This window comes from Rhea pennata, chromosome Z (genome assembly GCF_028389875.1).
Source record: "Rhea pennata isolate bPtePen1 chromosome Z, bPtePen1.pri, whole genome shotgun sequence".
Classification (NCBI taxonomy): Eukaryota; Metazoa; Chordata; class Aves; order Rheiformes; family Rheidae; genus Rhea; species Rhea pennata.
The window spans coordinates 38,762,547-38,772,377 of record NC_084702.1 but is presented as its reverse complement, the minus strand read 5'-3'; positions in this window follow the sequence as shown (position 1 = coordinate 38,772,377).

Here is a 9,831-nt window from a genome sequence, read left to right as displayed (position 1 = left end):
ACAGGAAAAGAGGGAGCAGTCTTATTTGCTCTGTTCTACCTTACAGTGATCCACAACGCTATCTCTTCCAGCTCCAGAACTGCCAGCATTTCTTTTCCCAAAGCAACTTTACCAGAGCTGATACCAGAGTCTTTTCCCCTCCTCTCCTCAGCACTCAAGCCACAGCCTGCAGCATCCTCTCCTGCTTCAAACCTTTTGTGACAAATCCCCACCAGAGGCCCTCAGGACTTACCTGCAACCTCCCAGCTGCTGTTTGCAGAAACACAGTATGAGCATCCAGTAGAGGCATTCAGATCCACTCATCCAGACTGCAAGTATATTTACTGGCTGCTGGAACTTCCTGCCACTTCATCTTTGGCCACTGAGGTCAGGTTAACTGGCTTTTCAACCCACAACATCATGTCCTTATTGGATCTTCCTGCAGAAACCAAGTTCTCTCTCTGGTTTCTGGCAAGGATCTAAAAAGCTCAGACACCAACTCTACCTGTGTGACAGAAGTCCATCTTACATGTAAGGTGTTGAAGGAGATAAATACTAGTCTGAAGAACAACTAAATGTTCTTGCAACTGTTGAAAATGAGAATGTCTTTAGAAAGGTTGAGAACCTCTATTCAAGTGTATCTTCACCTCTGCTTTTTGCAACATACATCACACAACTCATTGCCATATATTATATTTAATGTGATAACAAAGTAACTTTTAAATTATCTGCTAACTAAACTTTACTGGTTTAGTTGTCAAGTGTGTTTTTAAATCCTGGGTATGGCTTGAGTATACCAGCTTAAAATCATTTCTGTACAATCTAGCAGTAAGGACAGGTGTCTGTGTAAAAAATGAGACCTGTGTTCCAGTTCTCGCTGGTTAAAAACATTTCCAATATTAGACATGAGTGACAGAGGACTCTCTGCAATTAAAGCATTTGCTTTAATCATCATACATAGGTGAGTCTCAGACTTGTATTTTCTCTCTAGCTGTGAGCAGGGTGTAGGTCAGAAAACTGTGCTGGGAATGGTAGCTTGCCCATAGCTGCTGCCCTTTTTTCCGGTTCCTATGGTAATAGAATAGATATTCAGTAATACTGCTAAATATATGTATGTCTAATTCCTGAGAAAAATGGGAAAACACCAAAGTTAGTGCATCATGACATCAACTCCTAGGTATTTGAGCAGTAGAGGGGAGAGCAGAAGCCTCTGTGAGGTGCAGAGGGGCTCTTCTGTGTTACGCGGTGGGAAAAGAAAATGGTAAGTAACTAAAACACAGCATGCTATAAGCAGAGATGCTTTGAGCTAATCAAAAGGAAATACTAAGGACAGGGCTGTATCTTATATCCAGCTCTTCCTGGGAACCTAACCGTCTTTCTGAGAATAACCAGCAGAAGTTTCCGTCCACTAGGGAAGAATTCTCACCAGTGGTTCCCTACCAGAATTGTGTCATTTCTCCCAAGAGCAGGATTATTAGAATTTAAAACACTGCTAGAGGTAGGTGGGGTGTTGTCTGTTTTAGCTACAAGTGATCTGCCAATTCACTCAAGATACTGAAGACTTAAAATCTTCCTGAATAAATTCAAACACATAGCTTTTGCCTCATATAGAAATGTCCTAAGCAAGTAGGCATGACATTGAGGAGAAAAGTATTCAAGATTCATAAAGTCACGAGGAGGAGTTAGTAGTATGATTTTATAGTCTGAAGAGTAGGGTGCTGACCTCCTCATCTTCATTGTCAAAGGGCTGCCCCTGTTTATTATTTAATATTTGATATAGTATGTTCATAGATTGTCAATAATTTTGATTTAAAATATATACTTCTATTCAAGAGAGCTGTCAAAGATTATAGCTTAGTCGCTGTGGGTGTATGAATTCAATTTTTAGTGTAAATTAAAATTTATACCTGTGATCAATCTTAATTATTTTCTTGATGTGTTACCTCATCTGAACTGAAGGTAATGGGCAATAAAATAGTTACAATATGGGCACACATAATCTCAAGGTTTATTACTATTCTACTTAATGAATGAAAATTCCACCTGAATAATAATAAATTTAAAAGAAACAGGTAAGAGTACTCTTTGCACTGATAGACTTCTCACTTTAGAGACTATTCCACTCAACTTTTGAACTGATCAGAGTGGGTGATAGTATCTGAAAAATGTTTGTCAAATGATAAAAATACAGAATATCTATTTAGTTTCATACTGTTCCATCTCTAATTATAAAGCTTTAAGAGTAAAATAATTATTGAAAGATGTTTTCTCCTGGTACAAATTTAAAAAGCCAGGTATTTTAAAGTAATTCCAAGCTTTTGCATAGCTTACAAATTTTGAATCCAAAACTTCGGGTAAGATTTCAACCTGTGTATCTAGTGTCAAGAGGATGGGACCAGACTCTTCAGTGGTGCCCAGCTACAGGGCAAGAAGCAACGGGCACAAACCGAAACACAGGCAGTTCCATCTGAATATGGGAAAAAAACCTTCTTTACTGGGAGGGTGACAGAGCACTGGAACAAGTTGTGCCCAGAGAGGCTGTGGAGTCTCCTTCTCTGGAGACATTCAAAACCCACCTGGATGTCATCCTGTGCAATGTGCTCTAGGGGTTGGACTGGATGATCTCCAGAGGTCCTTCCAACCTCAGGTAGTTTGTGATCTTTTGTAAGACAAAAAGTAGACAGAAACTGAGTTACCAAGCCTTCTGATGCCTGGTTTGGCAGTGCTGCAGAAAAAGCTGCACAAAGCTGAGTCACCCTAAATGCTACATAAAAGAACCATCATAGTTAATTCTGCATTAATCCTTTTTGTAGAGTGATTTGCGATTCTTGCCTTTGTATCTGTGCATGTATAAAGTCCTGGCTAAGGAAAAGCCAAATCAAAGAGATGATTTTTATATTCATCTCTGATTATGGTACAGCCTATGCTCATTTCTTTATGCCTTAGGTTGGTGAGGTAAAGACTTAGAATTTGTGACATGCAAAAAAATGTTTCAAATATAATAAACTGCTGCATAGCAACACCGGACCTTAAGTAGTCAGAAAGTCTACTAGCTTCAAAAGGCATTGCATAAAAGCAGAGGTTTGATAAAAATTTCAGCACTTCAGAATAAATGATCATTGGAGAGGATCCTGGAAAAGTGCATGCATTTTTCTCCACTTCCTGAATAAACATCCACAGTAATTACACCATAGCTGCTGCAGAAAACAGAAATGGCTTTCAAAAATCTCAAACAATGCACAAATTGAATGTTTGTTCTTCACACTACTGACGGAAACCAAGTAGATGAACTAACTGCCCTTACGCAGCTTGCACAATGATACGAGACCTTCTGTCTAGACGTTGGGGTGTGGTGGGAGAACAGGGCAGCATCTAAGTATCTCACTTGTATGAATTTGGAGACAGGATGCTTCATCTGACGGACCTCTAGAGCTCAAATGTCTCCTGTATAATCAGGACTGAGTAAGTAAATCCTATCTTTCTAAACGTACTTCTCTTTTGTACCTAGATTTTGTACCTAGATCCTTCATGCAGGATCAAATAGTTAAGAAGCCGCTAAAGGTTTGGATCCCAAAATCACTAATACAAGCCATCAATTTCTATAAAAGTTGGGTTTACAAATGCATTTAGGGAAGGTGTAACTCTATGGGAATTTGGGAATGGGATTATAGATTCCAATGTCTGTCAAAGCAAGAAAACAGCCCCGTTGATCCTCATAAGGAAGAAGAGAGGCTCTCAGGAGCAAGCTGAGAGAGGCAAAATTAGCTGTAACCTGGTTAGGCAGCCTTGATGGGCTGTTTCATCACATGGTGTAGGTTTAGGATTGTTTTTGGCTTTCAGTGCTTCCACCTTAAGCAAATTCCAAAGCAGAAGGCATCTGCTTTAAAATATTGATGGAAACTTTAATCCCCAGTTTACTCCAAACAACTTGCAAAACTGAGCATAATTTTAAGAAAGCATTTCTAGAATCCTTTGTAACTCTGTTTCTTAATTCATATACTGACAAGCTTGTAGAAATTATGAATTTACAAAGGTAAAGGATGTCGAAGAGGGCTTGTTGGGTTTGTCAGGCATGCTACTGATGCAGTATTTTTCAAGTACGAAGAAAAGGATGGCAATTATCACAGAGACACAACGAACACATTTATGTTAAGCTTTCTCATCTTTACTAGCTTTATCTCTAGGTGAAATCTGAGTTGGTATAAGAAATTTAAATAAAGGTGCTAATGATTCAGACTAGGTATCTGCAAAAGTTAAGAGTCTGAGTAACCACAAGAGTTAAACAAAATGCTGCTCACTTCTTCTTTTGTAGTCTCTGAATACCAAACTGTTTGCATAATCCTTTTCATGCATAGGTCTGCTGTTCCTATACCCAAGTAATGCACATTTTAAAACAAAGGAGAAAAAGTAAGGTTTCCCATCTTTCACATTGTAAATTGTATGTGGAAATTTCTTGCCAATCCACTTCACTTATGCTTTTTAAAATTCTTTTCAGAGTAGTTTCTTTCAACAAGATCTTTCAAAGCAAGGAAATTCAATGCTAATCATCTGAAAAAATAGCAATATTGGAGATTTATATGACAACTTTCTAAATATGCTACTTGATACTTTTAATAAAAATTATTTTAGTTGTCTGTCAGCTGAGGAGTTGTCTGTCAGGAGTTTTCAGAAATATAATTTACAGTGACTGTAACTGATAAGGGTTGAGACCTCAGGAGCAGAGACTCAGGTGCACTGGATAAGACCAAAGATCCTTTTAGCCCACTATCCTGTGGCTGATATTGAATATATTGAATTAAAATAGTATAAGAACAGAGCATATATCAGGGATAGATATTAAGAAACATATTCTTCTTGCAATCTGAGCTTCAGAGACTTTTCTAACCATAATTTGTGTCTTTGTGCTAAAAGATAAGATTGGACATACTGAAAAGGCATCACAGAACAATTTTATAGATGTTTAGCTCAAACTGTCACATTTCAGTGACACATTTCAATGTTTGCCTATAGACTATGGGTCAGGCCTTCAGGTAATATAAGTGGAAATGGCAACAATGAAGACAAAAGGATCTAGTGGGTTAATTATAAGTTTAATTATGGGTGCTTTTCTGAGAGTAGAACTGTGACAGGCCCATTTTTATCTCTACATGTTAAAAAAAATTGTCTGGATTAAATACCTTACCTACCAATACAGTGTTTAATATCTAGGCTTCGGTTGTCAAAATATTCCACTCGGTACGTGAAGGGAAAAGATGGGTCTGGCCCAGATTCTTTTCCTAGGTGCCTGCAGCATTGCATTTTAGTTAAGAAACAGAAAATCATAAAGATGAGCAAAAGAAAGCTGCTCTTCTGCTAGCACCTGAGTGCTACTAATTTCTCCTGACGCTTGCTAAAAAGATTGGGAATTATTCCCCCTGTTTTGGTCTAAAATATTTTAGGTCATGGAACACTTAGAGCTCTGCAACTGTGTTGCTTTTGTGCCTTGCAGGTGGGACCACAACGCAGAGCGCCCAGGCTCTGGAGCCCTCCTTTTTTCGAAGCCGGTGGCTGAAAATGGACCGGCAGTAATTACCAAGGGAGCAAACGGCACACGCACAACTTGATTCTGAAGATTACTGTTCGCGAGAGCACTTACCTAGGCAGAAGGGGAATTCAGTATTTTCCCACCACAGCTGCGGAGAACTGCAAATTCTCCGGAACAAATTCAGAGCTGAGGTAAGCAAGTACGGCCGCTTGGTTTGAAGGATTGCGGGATGAGACATGCGGCTATCCACTGAAACTGCTACTTGCTGGAAAATAGCTGGCATCGCTTTAGACGAAACGTACGTGCTGCTATGCGTCACTGGGCAACGCGTGTTTTAAAGACAGGTCACAGGTCTTGAGAGACTGCTAGAGATGGTTTGACCGACTCCAGGCAAATCGATGTTAGGAATTTGCAAGGAGTTTGTTTAATAGGAAATACTGGTTAAAATAAAAAATGACGGTGGAAGAGCATTAATGTCCACATGACCACTAGCAGATACGAGTAACAAATGTTACTGATTTATTATATAATAATTAGTGAACACTGATTAAAGGAAAGAGCGCACCTCTTCCTTTAGAATTAGGGTGAATTTAGAAGTCTCACGTGGGAATATTTTTCCGTAGCATGGAAAATTCCTCGCGAAGCCTCCGAGCGCTCAGGTCTCCAAGCTGGCAGGCCCAGACCTGCGGGCGCAGCCAGGACCGGTGGGTTCTCACGCTGTCGCCTGAGAACAGCCAGTACCTCCAAGGGCTGCTTGGCACTGGCGCGACCCGCTGCTGCGCTCATCGGTGAGTAATGGATCCTTCCCGTTTACGTTTCTGGCTTCTTTCATGCAGCTTGTGCCATGGCTTTTAATATAATTTGAATCTGCAGAGTAGGGGAGGAAGCAGCAGAGATTCATTATCTGTCGATAGATAATTCACCAGTCCAAAACGGATGTCTTGAGTGTGTAAATGTTCACCTTTGCTTTACTGTGTATGTCACAGAACAAATGGTTTTTTGATTGCAGTAAATGAATACATTTAGTGTAGGCCTGCAGATGAAGAACTGCAATTTTTTACTTTTGCATCCTTATTAACGTCCTCAATTTTACCTCTCCCTAGCTCTTTCCCATGTTTAGGTTACTTGTTAGATCAGGCATTTCTCTTGCTTGGACTATTCTGAGTGAGATGTGTTAGGAAAGAAAGCAGCAGTGGTTTTCTGCTTGCTCCAGATGTTTACAATAATGCACTACCAAAGTGAAAGCCAGTGGTAAAGGGATACTCTTTCACAGGAAATACCTTGCACCAACCAATAGCTTCTTAGGGAAAAAAAGGTACAAATTTGTTAGCTGGCAGATAACAAGTAAACGAAAAGCTGAGAATGGCAAAATTAGATTAAGTATATAACCTGCAGTGACTGATTTTGAAAATCAAGCATAATAAGTGACTAATGTAAATTATTGCTTTATGATTACTTTAGAAACATTTTCAACTACCATTCTTCTTCCAGTTTTACAATTTGTTTGCTTTTCCATTTTAAATGGAAAAAAAGGAATTTCCACTCTTTCCAAGCAATTACACGGGAAGTATGCAATAAAGCAAAAAAAATACATTTCATTTTGTGTTATTCCTGTATTCAAAAAGTATTTTTTAATGGATATTTGCAATAGAGAAGCAGTTGGCATGATATAGTCATCTTTTTCCTTTCCTGACCCATTGCCTTTTTTTTGATATATAACATATCGATTAGCACTGAGAGAGCCATTTTGTTGATTCGCTCCACCAAATTGAACTTTTAAAGCTTAGTGTGAGAGCAAGCAGCAGTTTCTGTATGCAGTTCAGTTGTCGTATTGTTCCTGATGAAATTAGTACTTTATTTATTTATTTGCTTGCCTGTCTGTGACTCGTTGAAGCAAAACCTTTTACAGGGAGTGATTTACACAATGTTAGAAGCCATTTGTACTTTGCATCACAAAGTTAGAACCACCTCTGTGTGCCTGTATTCTGACTGCTTTCGGTTTTATTATGATGTCCTCCTAGCTCTGTAATTAATTCTGTGTTGAATTTTACAGTGAAGACTGTTTCTTCAGTGAATTAGAAAAAAACACACAGAAATAATTGATCTGCACACTTTTTTATAAGATAGTTCATTTTTTTTTCTTAGTTCTGTAGTTTGCAGGCTAGTTTGCAGAAAATAGGTATTTAAATCTTGTGTACTTCTCAGCACTTGTGTATTTCTCTGCGCTTATCATATTTTGCGACAAATATCACCAGGTTTGGAATTGGATGAGGAAAAGCCCACCGCAGTGGGTAGCGCCTGGGGAATATCGCAGGTGGAGAATGATCGGTTTGCTCTGGGTGTTTTACAGCTCACCCAGGGAGCCCAAGATGACACTAGTGCTTCAAAGAGGACTTAGTTTCAGCAAGCTTGTCTTCCAAGTGGGCAGTATTTCTTTCTTCCCTGTGAGAGGCAATGAATCTTGGGAGCTGGCACTCCAGTCCAGAGACCTGATATGGGTAATGCTTTGAACTGAGTTCACTGGTGTGACACTTCTTCCCAAGCAAATTGATGGAACTGGAACATGAATCATCCATGGGAGACATTTTATTCATATTTAATAGAAAGAGTCTTGCATACATTTGTTAAGTTAGGCCAAAACAGCTAAGTGATCTTTGCCCATAATTTCATCCAACCAAAGAAACTGCCAGCTAAGAGAACTGACTTTTATTGCCACCCTGATTATACGCATGCGAACAACATTTAATGCAAATAGCTTTGGATTCTATAAAATTCTGCATTATTTCTTAAGCAGCATCATTCACTCAAAACTGTGTGTTCTGTTTCTTAAAATCTTAGCCCCATACTTAGACTCCTGCTATGCAAATAATCAATCCTGTACCATCTTTACCAGCGTGTAAATCCTTATGAGAAATCTATGTGTGGATTGTGTATTTGATTAAATTGCGGTGGGATTAGTTACATACCAAACAAATGGTATGCCTGATTATAAACCACTGTTAAAAAGAAAAATGTTGGAGTAGTAAGACAAGAGCTTGGTGTGAATTATGACATTGTCTTAATCTTGACTTCCATTATATTTCCTAGTTACTGCTCGGAAATGAGCAAACTTAATTCAAAACGTATCTTGTTTCTTTTGTGTGAGCCAGAGTTTCTTTTTAAGGGAATAACTTTTTTGTTTTTAAAGAAGCAGAATCACATAATGTCATTTAATTGTACTACACTTTGGAGTGTGCTTTTAATTTTTCCCCTTTAGTCAAAGACAGAGCCTTGTTTCAGTCTCTACCCAAATGAATACAACTCTATAATCTGGGGCTTAAACAGCCAGTATGGCTTTTTCAATATGATTGTCAAATAGTATATGAATTAAGAAAAAAAACACTATATTCAGTTAAATATACTCACTTTGGAAAGAGATCAGGACAGATGTCACTGTTCTTTTGAGACACAAACAATAAAAGGTCAAAACTTTGTTTAAGAAGTACCAGGAAGGTCAGTTAGTGGCTTTGTACTGTATCTTAACCCATTGTTTTAATTTCATCTATGATTAATTTTGAAAATTTCAAAATTTCAATTAATATTTTAATAAGCATTTTTCCAATATGCAAGCCCATGGACACTGAATTAAGCCTTCTGCCACTTTTCCTTTTTTTTTTTTTTTTTTTTTTTTTTTTTTAATACAATGATTGTTGTTTCAATGCTTTGCTATCTTGTATCAGTGTTACTAAATATTTCCTTTAGGGAAAAATTCAAAAGAATAGAAAACAGGATTTCATTTCAACATTTTGAAAATGATCGAGTTTGTTTATCTAGGTAACTTTTTGTTTGGTAAATTCTTCAATTTTATTTGGAAAGTTTGCAAATATTTAAAGTAAAACATTACATCTGGATTAAAAATGCTTTGTCTGACCTAGAAGACTTTTTCAACTTTAATCTTTGATAAACACTACAAAAACAAACAAAATATTTTCAATACACAACAGGAAATTAATTTTTAAGCCATGTATCTGAAATGCTAATGACCTGGGATATGCTGGATACAGTTCTACTTATGTAACTCACAAACTGATTATTTTGTTTATGTTGTCATATATGGTTAAATATGAAAGTCTCATGGTACTGTATGAGCTTCTCCTAGATAAGTAAGTATCTGGAGCTTTTTCCTTTAACCTTTTTTTTTCCCTCAATAAGAGACTTAAAAGTGACTAAATTTAAAAGTAATTGAATTTACTGCATTTCTTTTATGACTGGTCTGGACGATTCTCATGAAAAACTATTTGTGATTCATACACATTTTAAAATTAAATATGATTTCCTGCATATTCTCC